The sequence below is a fragment of the Artibeus jamaicensis genome, unplaced genomic scaffold (genome assembly GCF_021234435.1).
Source record: "Artibeus jamaicensis isolate MK-2021 breed Jamaican fruit bat unplaced genomic scaffold, CSHL_Jam_final contig_233, whole genome shotgun sequence".
Taxonomy (NCBI): Eukaryota; Metazoa; Chordata; class Mammalia; order Chiroptera; family Phyllostomidae; genus Artibeus; species Artibeus jamaicensis.
This window is the reverse complement of record NW_026521486.1, coordinates 7,650,955-7,662,448: the sequence shown is the minus strand read 5'-3', so window position 1 is coordinate 7,662,448 and position 11,494 is coordinate 7,650,955. Positions and strand designations below refer to the sequence as shown.

Sequence of the window (11,494 nt, the reverse complement as noted above, 5' to 3'; positions counted from 1 at the left end):
CAGACAGACCTACACCTCAGGACTACACCTTTACTTACTAAAGCATTTGTGGCTGGATTTCCCACCCCCGCAGCCTGCCCTGCACACACTCAAGGGAAATGCACCCCACGGTCTACTGGGGTCCTGTTCGTCACACGGCGTGGACGCTGCAGGGGAGACCACTTTCGGTTCGGCTGACCATTACTTTGTGAGCCACAATAAAGACCGGAAGAGGCTGGCTCTTGGTCTCCGTGTGGCCTGCGTGCGAGGGAGGGCACAGCCGCCACTCGGAGGACCGAGGCCCTCGCTCGGGAATGCCAACACTCGGCGCTATTCACAGCGAGCAGCTGGTGGGCAACAATGCGCCTCCCGATCTTCATTCAGCACCAAGAGAAATTGAGAAAATTGGTGCAATCAAACCAAGGCCAGCGAGTGGACATCTTTGGAGCCAGCTGTCCGAGGCGTAGGGCCAAACGAGGACCTGCTTTTCCAACCTGCGCAACCCTCGCTAGCGCAGGACCGTGCACGTCCGATTTTTGTAAACGAGGGACAGGATTAGAAGTCTCTGTGGCAGTTACACCAGTGAGAGCCATTCACTTGATTTTAAGAAACATGACCTGGCTGCACAGCCAGCACCGTGAACCATCTGATTCTGCTGCCACAGGGCCAAATTGGAATTTCCACAGCTGATGCCAAGATGCCAGGTTTCCTAAGCCCCAAACTGTGGGCCACATTTCTTGATCCCCATGAGGCTGACTCTGTCCTAGCCCTTGATGATTTTCCCCACTGCTCAGGGGAGAAATCAATGCCATGGCGATGAGCATATCAGAGCCCCATCCGAGAGCCTCTGCCACCAAGGAACCCTAATCCTCTCCAGTGTGAAATGTGACCGAAGCAGAGTGTGGGCTGTCTGTCCCGATGACGTTCCAGCTCTCTAGTGTGCTGTGCGTGGCTTTTCTCCTCTGATGGGCGCTAGAAAGAGGCCTCCGCAAGAAATCACTTCTTTGTCACTTCAGGGACGGTGTCCAATCCCCAAAGCCCAAAGCCAGGCACCTGCACCCCCATCTCCGACAACCTGTGGCTGAGTGATGGGTTCTCTGGTTTGTGAAATCAAGAGCGAAAGGAAAGCAGCTGCCTGGATGGGAACCATGAGCTGCTGGTCAAGCTGGCTCATAGCCCGGCCAGATTGGGCGGGGAGGGGGCCTGGCCCATTCGTCCACTCAGCGAGCAAAGGTTGCAGGCCTACTATGTGCCAGGAACACAGGGGCCTGGGGGATCAATGGTGAACACTAAACAATGAAAATAAAAAACGGAGAAGGATTACAAACAAAATCATCTCTCAACAACAAACCCTTTTTATTGTGGTAACATACACACAGCGAAATTAACCATTTTTTTAAATTAACCATTTTTAAGTGCAGAGTTCAGTGGCATTAAGCACATTCACACAGTTGTACAATCATTGCCACTCTCCATCTCCAAACTTCTTCATCTTGCAGAACTGAAACTCTGTCCCCGTGAACCACTGACCCCTCCATTTCCCTCTCCCGGCTCCTGGGACCCTCCACTCTCCTTTCTCTGTCTGTATAAATTTGGCCATCCTGGGCACCTCAGAGAAGTGGAATCACACAGGGTTTGTCATTTTGTGTCTGGTTTCCTTCCCTTAGCATGATGTCTTCAAGATTCATCCATGTGGTAGCACCAGAATTTGTTCCTTTTTAAGAACTGCATAATATTCCACGGTGTGTGTTTGCTTCATGTGTTCCGTATTTGGTTTACCCACTCATCTGTGGAAGGACCCACTCATCTGTGGAAGGCTGTTGCCAGCTGTGGCTATTGTGAATAACACTCTGTGAACCCTGGGGTACAGGGCACTTTCAAACCCCTTTGAACGTGTGTGTACCAAGGAGCGGAACTGCTTGTTCACATAGCAACCCGACATTTCACCATCTGAGGAGCTGCCAGACTGTTTTCCACAGTGGCCGCACCATCTTACCTTCTAGCATTAATTGTCAACACAGCTTATTTCAATTTTTTAAATTATGACAGATTTTTTCTAGCTTTACCTAAGATGGGTGGTTCACCTGGGCCCCTTGTGCCATTACACAATCCAAGATGTCACAGGTCGGAGCAAGCTGCTCTGGTGGTTTTCGGTTGTGAGGTCTGGGATCAGAGGACAGAGATGCTGGGGCTGAGAGGTGGGCCACCTGGGACAGGGCCTATGAGTGCACTTCCAGGCCCCACGGGTGGACGCTGGCTCGGGCAGCACCGTCTTCCCCAAACTGCAGGGGCCTTGTCTGGGGAGGCGTGGGGATTCCTGCTGAGCAGCAGAGCCAGGCCTCGGGGATGGAGAGGAAGAGGCAGACCTGGGACAGACGCAAGAGAAGAGAGCGAGGCCTGGGGACCCAGCTGAGAGAAGCCTGTGTCCCAGGTCCCCTGCCCAAACTGGCTGCGGGCCAGCACCATGGTTGAGAAAGGCTGAGAGAAGAGAAAAACATTCACTCATTCAACAAACATCCTCTACGCACTGCTGGGAGCTGGTTTACTACGGAGATGGACTGGCCCTCCTGTGCATCTGTCTTCACCAACTCACCCCAGCCTGCTGAAGCTCCCCCCAAAACCCCCTCCCACACAGTAATAGCCCCCGCTCATGAGGGGTTCCCCAGGTGCCAGCCGCACTCAAAGGACTGGACGATGATTAACATTTAATCCTCCCAACAAGCCCCATTTCCCAGGTGAGAAGGTAACTATGGCCCAGAGAGGCTGAGTAGCTTTCCCAAGATCACACAGCTGGTGAGCGGGGCAAACCTCTCTCTTTGCCCCAAACTGCCTCTCTAAATGCAGGTGCCTTTTCTGAAGACATGGAAGGTGACCCAGACATCACACACTCCACAGGATCTGATATTTTCTGAAGTTCCTCTTGGTGGCTAGGATGCCACCAAGGATTTCTTCTTGTAGCCGTCCCCCACTGTCCCTGTTCCTCCTTCCCCCTGCCCAGATGCCTGCAGTGCCCACCCCCAGCCTCAGCCCTCTGCAGTGACGAATCCCTCCTCCTTCTGCAAAGCAGCAACTGACAGGCAAGCCACCATGGCGGCCTCCACAGCAAGCCTGGCCCTCAATGCTGGCCCCACCTCCCTGAGAGCCAGCAGGACTGCTGAGAGCAAATATTTTTCCCCTCTGTCACAGAGAGTAATAGACTCTTGAAAAATCACACACTCAGAGGATCACAGCTGAATCTTATAATCTGAGGCTCTCCATCAAAGAACCTTAGAACCATCAACTAATAGAATCTCAGAGTCACGGACTCGAGAATCCCAGGACACTGCAATCTCTCCATAATGCCCCTGGGGCAGCCCAGGTCGGGGGGACCCACACAGGTCAGGCCGGGAGAGTGAGGGGTCAGGAGGCATGGAAGCCTCTGGGCCCAGCGTCCAGGGTAGGGTGGAGGAGGGGGGCTCAGCTCATGTCACGCTAGAGAAAGCAGTTGGCGGGTGAGGCCTGGCTCTATTACTGATGGTTTTTAATTATGTAAATCAGCCCAGGGCCTGCGCCTGGCACGGGCTTGGCATTCGTCAGCTGGCAGCAGAATTAATCAATAAATAACCAGCTGCATGGGGCCTGGGCCTGAGCACTCAGCCACACCCCCACGGCCACCCCAGAGAGGTCCTCCCAAACTGGCTGTGGGGGGAGGGATTACGTGAGAGCTCCAGCTCACAGCTGTTGGTGCACTTGTACACACATGTGCCCATACACGCACACACACCTGTGCAGACACAGCACACATGCAGCTTCGGACTTGCGGTGTGCATGCCCGCCCGCGCCCAGCAGCCCCCACGGCCAGCACACTCTCCCCGCCTGGGGACCGGCCTAAACCCAGAGGCACAGCAGCAGGAGACAAGCCCCTCATTCCAACCTCACACTTGTCATCTCTTCAGTGGCACAGAGCTTTGCACACAGTCACACCACTTTACCTCCACCACCGCCCTGTGAGTCTGAGGCCCTCATTTCAATTTCACAGATGAGGAAACTGAGGCTCAGAGGCGGGACTTGCCTAGGATGGTACCCAAGGGTCCTTCCTCCGCATCCTACCCCCACTTGGTTCCAAGAGGCTGCAGGCCCAAGAGAAGTGGGGAAGAGAAGTGGGAGGTGGGCTGCCGGGGGGTGCTGGGGCCCTGAAGCTCCCGGGGCTTGCCCCCTGCCCCTGACAGCAGGGTTCTGGGCGACCTGGCAGAGAGCAGGGCGGGCTGGGAGGCCAGGCTTGGGTTTGCTGGTCAGGCTTCCTGACCAAGGCCGAGGAACTGGGCGTTGGCCCTCTCTGCTCTCCTAGGGAGCTGTGATGAATTGCTCCCCCACACCACCGGCACACTCACTCCTGCTCCCCGGCGCTCCCCCCATAAATCAACCTACTCTCAGCCTTGGCCTTGGTCACGCTCCAGCACTGGGTGGGGGAGTCCACCATCCCTGGAGGTGGGAGGATGCTGGCAGGAAGAATCACAAAATTAATGGACAGGTTTCCTCTTCCCCTCCCTTCCCTCTGCCTCTGGCTTCCTTCCCGCCTCGACTTCTCTCTGGCTGGGGGGACCGCTACATACTGAATGAGGAAATGAAGTGAGCCGTGAACGAACTCATGAACCGTGGGGTGCCGTGGGTCTCGGTCTCTGAGTCTGGCTGGCTGTGCAGCGGGGATCAGCTCCCATCAGCCCCTTCTCTCAGTCTCAACCCAGGGCCTCCCAGCAGCCATGGCTCTGGGAGGCAGGAGGAGCAGACTCAGGGGGCCCTGGGGGAGGCTGGGAAAGGACCTGAAGAGCCAGGGCCCCCAAGCGCTGTTACCCTTTGGCGCCACCACCCCTTGGAGCAGCGGATAAAAACTGCGCTTCTGCACAGGTCCTGGACACGCAGCGCTGAGGTTTTGAAATTGCATGCAGCAGCGGTCAGTGCCTCGGCCTCTGGAGCCAGCCTCAGAAGCTGTGTGACCCTCAGCAAGCTGCTTCCCCTCTCTGTGCCTCAACTTTCTTCTGTGTAGAGTGGGGTGAGCAATCACACCTGCACCACAAGTGAATGTGTGCACACCCCCCAGAAGTCAGCGGCAGACACTGTCAAGTACTCGAAAAATGAGCGATTGTTGCCCTGATTAAAGGCACCAGTTGGCAGGCCCTAGTGTGGTCTGAACCCCCTGGGGGGCTTCAGACCCAGGCTGCTGCTCAACCCCCACCCTCACTCTGCAGTCCTTCAGCCTCAGCAGGTCCGCGAGGGGCCCAAAGGTTGCATTTCTAACCCAGTTACCTGTTGCTGGTCTGGGGGCCACACTTGGAGAACCCAGGGAAGTCGGGCTGGTGCTCACTGTCCAGCTCGGCTCCAGGCCACACACAGTGCAGGTGGCCCGGGCCTGGGCAGGAAGGGGACAGCACCAGCACCAGCAACCCCTCCATCGCCCCCCCCCCACCCGACACGGCCCCAGAAACAAAGAGGCAGAATTTGCCTCCCCGGCCAAAGGTAATCTTTTAATCTCTTTGGCTTTAATCTTGCAGCCCAGCTTAAATCCAAATCCACACAGGAAGCTAAGTGGGTGGTGAGGACAGAGCCAGTGACCTGGGGAGGCAAGTGATCTGGGCTTTAACCCCCATACTTCCCCACAGATCTCCTATCCCACGTCCCATCTCTGCCTTCCTCACCCCTGCGCCAGGGTTGGCACTGCTAATAGGAGATGGGGAGGCAGAGAGCAGCCAGGCGGGCCCGGGACAGGTGGAGTCGTGTGTTACAGAGACTCTGCTTTGGGAGGCAAAGCCCGCTTCAACCACACACACCAAAACACTTAACCACAAAAGAAAAAATGATAAACTGGGTTTCGATGAAATCAAGAACTTATATTCAGCAAGAGACACCATTAAGAGAAATAAAAGCCAACTCACAGATTTGAGACACATATCTAAGGAAGGACTAGTACCCCAGCATATATAAAGAACCCCTGGAAATCAATAAGGAAAAACAAGCCATGGTCTTTTAACTGGCTCGAGATGTGACCTGGCACTTGACAAGAGAACATCGAAACGGCCTGCAGTGCACTTGAAGGCACATTTGGCATCAGCAGCCATCACAGACACGCCGAAGGCAGGCGCTGTAAACTGCCCTTCACACCCACAAGGACAGCCAAACCAGAAGAGCGGCGACACCCAGGGTGGGAAAGATGAGGCTCCACCTCCGGCACAGCCAGTGGGAGGGGCTCAACCCAGTTGACGGACAGTGTGGCGTTTCCACAAAGTTGAGCGTAGACCGTGTCTGTGACCCGGCTCTTCCTCTCCTAGGCGCCTACCCCAGAGAAGTGACGGCATCAGTGTGTGCAGGGACTTGGCCCTGAATGCCCACTGCGCTTCACTCGTGACAGCTCTGGACAGGAGAGGACCCAAATGTCGTCATGGGTGAGTGAAAAACAATGGTGATCTGTCCCCATAATGGAAAATCACTCAGCAGTTTAAAAGAATCAACAGGCCACACCTGGACTCCTCCTGAAGTCATTGATTGGGCTGAGTGCAAGGAGCCAGTGAGAGAGAGCAGGCTGTGTGTTTACAAGAAGTGCGAGAACAGGCAAAAGCGGTGTCTCCTGACCCAGGTCGGGAGAATGGTCGCCTTCTGGGGAGAGTTAGGGGCTGGGAAGGGACATGAGGGAGCCCTCCCAGGGCCCCACGGATGTGGAGGGGGGAGGGCATGGACTAGGTCCCTGGGCGGGATCACCTGGGGCTGGGCCTACAGGAGAGAGTCCAGAGGTCTTCCCCAGAAGGGCCACCCTGTGCTGGCCCCCCTTGTAACAGTGGAAAATTGTAACACTGGGGAGTTGTAATCCACTCACCATTCTTTTGACATTGTTTCGGTAAATGCTGGCTCTCATAGTACCCTGCAGACAAACAGCATGTTTGTATAAGAATTCTAGGAACTAACTTCAAAATGCTCAATCCAACCTTCAGGCAACTCAGCCCTGGGAGACTTGCTGACCTTCAGCCGTGGGACCAGGATGACGTGAAGCCAAGATGACGTGAAACCAGGGTGACTAAGCCAGGATGACGCACGCCAGACTGTCACTTGTCTTATCGGAATACACTGGGCTCGTCTGCAGGTGGAGAACTGTGCAGCCCCCTCCCTTGATCTTTGTGTTCCGTCCTCGTCTCCCTCCCTGTAAAAACCTTTGCCTGCACGGAGAGGGGGAGATGGGCTTTGAGACTCCAGTCCCCCAACTGCCAGGTGTCGGGCACCTGAAAATAAACCACTTTCCTTTACATCAGCACCCACCTCTCAGGTACTGGCTTCCGTAGCTGCAGGCAGCTGGACCTGCGTTTAGGTTACACCCTCACTCCCAACACCCCAGCCTACCCCTCTCCTGCCCCCGAGCTGGACCAGTCAGGCGCCCCAGCTCAATGACACCCTGACGCCCCCACACTTGCCTGCAGGCACACAGAGCCCCTGCCCAGCAGCCTCTCCCTCTCCCCTCAACTCCGCCATGGTGGGCCAGCAGACCCCCTTCCCCAAGGCTGGAACTGCTACAGGATACTAAGGGGGGAATTATACCCCAAACCAGCCGGGCCCCTTCCCCTCACCCTCTCTGGCTGTTTGGTCTGAAACCGTTACAGCACCCAGAGAAAAAAAGCACAAGCTTCACCTTGGGGTGCCTGGGACTCTACTGAACTCTGGCAGAGATCATAGGGTACCCTTAAAATATGGTGTCTCCCCCGGCTGGTGTGGCTCAGTGGATTAAGTGCCAGCCTGCGAACCAAAAGGTTGCCAGTTCGATCCCCAGTCGGGGTACATGCCTGGGGTTGTGGGCCGGGTTCCTGATGGGGAGGTGTGTAACGGGCAGCCACACATTGATGTTTCTCTCCCTTTTTCTCCTCTCCTTCCCCTCTCTCTAAAAATAAATAAATAAAATATTTAAAAAATACATCCTGTCTCCCTTTTACCTTAGTAACAAGCGCTCGCATGGAAATGTGCCCCCGGCCAAAAGATTAATTTTCTCAGCCCCCCTTGCAGCTAGAAGAGGCCAAGGAGGCGCAAGCATTAAGTTGTTAGGCAGCATAAAGGGAAACATTCCATTGGTCTCTTCCCACCGGCTCCCAGGAAAGTAGGTGTGATGATGGAGAACCAGCAGCCATCTTGGAACATGAGGTGACCTTGAAGATGAAAGCCATACACTCAGGAGCCTGGGTTCCTAATGACCCCCCTCACTATCATCAACCCTGGATGCCTACTTCCTGACACCTTTTATATGTATGTGTGTGAGAGAGGGGAGGAGAGAACGAGACCTCAGTCTGCCTTAATTCGCTGTGTCCCTCCGCCAGCCTTGGGACGCAATCCCTGACTGATACACAAAAGCCTTGTGAAGGAATACTACTGTGCACTGCCCCCCCCCGCCTCCCATTTTGGAGATGCACCCCCAGCCTCCCTGCCTCCCTCTCAGACACCCAGGTGACCAACAGACCAGCCTCCGAGTCCCAGCTCCCGGGCCCTGCCCATGGTGATGGCGTTCCATGCGGACCTGCCGATCTGCGGCTGGAGCTGTTGACGTAAGTGCTGGACAGCGCGCCTGTCGGAGAGATAAAGGGGCCACGGGATAATAGCTACAAAGAGCAAACACACAAAACAAACACCACCCAGGTGGTGAAAGAGTGTCCTTTAAACTCCTCATCTGCCTTTGCCATGTGAAACCGAGTCGATGGCGAGAAGCTCCAAACCCCCACCAGGACCACCCTCCTGGGCTGTCCTACGACACCCGGCACAGAGTCACCACGGGCACTGGACGGCCTGGCTTCCCACCACTGCTCTGTGGGCTGTGTCATCGCAGGGCAAATTCCCTACCCTCTTTGTGCCTCCGCTTTTCCATCCGTAAAAGGGGCACCCAGGGAGGGTTACGGGAGTAGACCTGGGAAGGGCTTGGAGCGGTGCCAGCTACACAGGAGGAGCAATAAGGATCAGCAGCCATTGTCACGTTCGCGGTGGGAATGTCCTTTCCTTATCGTCCGTTTGTCAGAGGAAACTGAATTTACCCACCAGTTTCAGCACATGGCGTTTGCTGACTTCACGCTCCCTGTAACTAATTCTGCCGAGAGTCTCCTGACACCAGAAGGAGCAACCCAGAGCCTTTGCTCTCACTCAGGTTGATGCAGGTGAGTATCCGTGGTGGTTACAAGTCATTCATTTGTCAAGCGCAAGGTCGAGAATCTCAATTTGTCCGTGTCATAAGGCAGAACCAGGAAGCTCCCTGCGTCCCAAACTCTCTCCCCTCTGACCCTGGCTGAAATTGCACCCTGAGAGGCAGAGAACCCCTAGGAAAAGAAGCAGTTCAGAAGCACAGCATCTGGAAGACAGATCAGCCGGGGGAGGGGATCGTGGCAAGATTGAGCCGCATCACAGGCAAATTTTGGATTTTGGGGGGGAGCTGAGGATTCTGCAGCCACCAAAAGCTGTGAATTCAGTCTCCTCCACCTACGCAAGTATGTGCATACACACACTCACTCACGGGTACCAACCATAATCTCTTTATCCCCACAGCAGGGGCCTTAAGCTGCTATCTGGGCTAGCCCTACCCCCTCCCCAGCTGCACCAGCCCCTCTGTCCCAACGGGGTGGGAGGGTTCCCGGAGGCTGAGCAAGGAAGCAGGGCTGGAAGCCTGTGGGAACACACTCATGTACCCATGCACAGACAGACAGGCAGAGTCCCCTGGGACCCGAACCCTACCAGGGTTCTCCTTCATCCCCCACCCCCTTCCTGCTACTCGAGCCCTTCCAGGGATCTTTTCACTCCCACGTACGTCCTCCATGAACCCTTCTCCTTGCCCCAGGACCTGTGAGAACCCAAGAACAAGGGTGACCCTGCCACATTTCTGTGGCTTCCGCAGCCCCCATCCCAGGGTGCTGGGACCCAACACTCCCTTCCCTTGACTGAGTCTCACTCCTCTGTCTGGAAGCTGCCGGTTCCTCTCACTTCCGGCAAGCATGTGAAGGCACAGATTAGAGCAATTAGACACAAGTCACTGGAGGGCCGGCAGGAGCCCCCACCTCCCCGAAATATCCAGCGAGGAGGCGCAGAGAAGCCCAGGCCCCCTCACAGAACACGCATCCACACAGACTCCGAGGCAGGAGGGCGGGAGACTTGGGCTGCCAGGCTCCCGGTTAGACTCTCCTGTTCCGGTGGAAACCCGCCCTCCCCTGTCTCCAGCCGCTGTCCCGGAGGCCACACTCTCAGGAGAGGCAGGCAGGGCGGGAGCGGCTTCGGCCCCATTTCAGAGCAGGGAACACTGCAGCACAGGGGGCTGGGGAGGACAGCCGCACTGTCCACCTGACAACCGCTCTTCCTGCTGAAGAGCACCCGCTGTCCCCGGGAGAGGCCCCAGGGACCTGTGGTCCTGCGCTCTGCCCCTCTCCTCTCCCTGGGAAGAATCAGCCAAGGGTCAAGGTACCAGGAGGGTCGGGGATCCGGCCACAGGCACGCTGTCTGGTGCTCATGGTGGGCTCAGCATCTGCATGTGGGCGACCTTGCCCCTCACCAAACCTCAGGATTAATTGATAGCTGCTGTCCCCAACATGTCATGTTTTGTGGGACCTGGTAAAGAGATGCTCCGTGTGCTGGTAGGGAGGAGAAGGCATTTTGCTCCAAATCTGAGTTCAGAGGGTTCATTTTCATGCCCCTCTATTCCATTCCCCCCAGCAGCACCCAGGCATTCTAACCTGCCAACCAGATTCTTGCCCTGACCTGGCCTGGATGGGAAGCCAGCAGTGATGCGGGAGTGCCCCCTAGTGGTGCTGGCCTACACTGCCCACTGAGATTCCAGCCAGTGGTAACCTCCAGAACTGCCTGACTAGGCAAAGGAATGGAAGCCCTGAGACAGATTCATCAAGGACTGAAGTTAGGGACGGCTCCACCCCTGTTCCAGCAGCAGGGGGCATAAGAGCTGGCCCCCAGGCACGGCTCCACAGGAGGGCAGAGGAGGATGCCCAGCCTGGAAATGTGGGATGGATGAAGGACGGAATGAGTTAATGAATGAAGAAGTGAATCCATAGTTTCCTAAAAGTAGTTGTGAATATCACAGGTAATATACAAGGTATTGCTTAGACAATAGTGATGAACTTGTTTATTTTAAACATTACGGACCTATTTTTGCTGTGTGTATGGCATAATATATCTGGCCCTTCAGATCCATGATTTTAAAACCAGGTCTTTAAGTAAAAAGGGCCACCGTAAGGAAAAACACGAGGTGAGTAAGTAGCATGGAGGTATCTCAGGACCTGGCGTCGAAGGTATCCTGTAAATGCTGGTGAGTGAATGGATGAAAAGGTGACCGGGCAGAGGGTGGGTGACCTTTACAGAGCAGCAGGTTCCGAACTTGGCCGAATGTTGGAATCACCTGGAGAGCTTTTCAAAACCATCCCAGGGCAGGTATGCCTCCCTGTGTCGGGGTGGCTGAGGAGGAGGCTCCCAGAGGAAGCCACAGCACCCAACCTGGGTTCCTTGTAAGGAGCAGCCCAGCCTCGCT

The 11,494-nt window shown here is 55.6% G+C and overlaps 1 long non-coding RNA gene across 1 annotated transcript; it reads right to left on the bottom strand.

Annotated features, from left to right (window-relative positions):
• Positions 1–1,314: 1,314 nt before the first annotated feature.
• On the bottom strand, positions 1,315–5,401 carry LOC119060433 (uncharacterized). The gene is made up of 3 exons (XR_005084590.2): positions 5,263–5,401; positions 4,387–4,457; positions 1,315–2,457 (listed from the first exon to the last, which is right to left on the bottom strand). It is a non-coding gene; the product is annotated as an uncharacterized LOC119060433 (long non-coding RNA).
• Between the last annotated feature and the right edge of the window lie 6,093 nt (positions 5,402–11,494).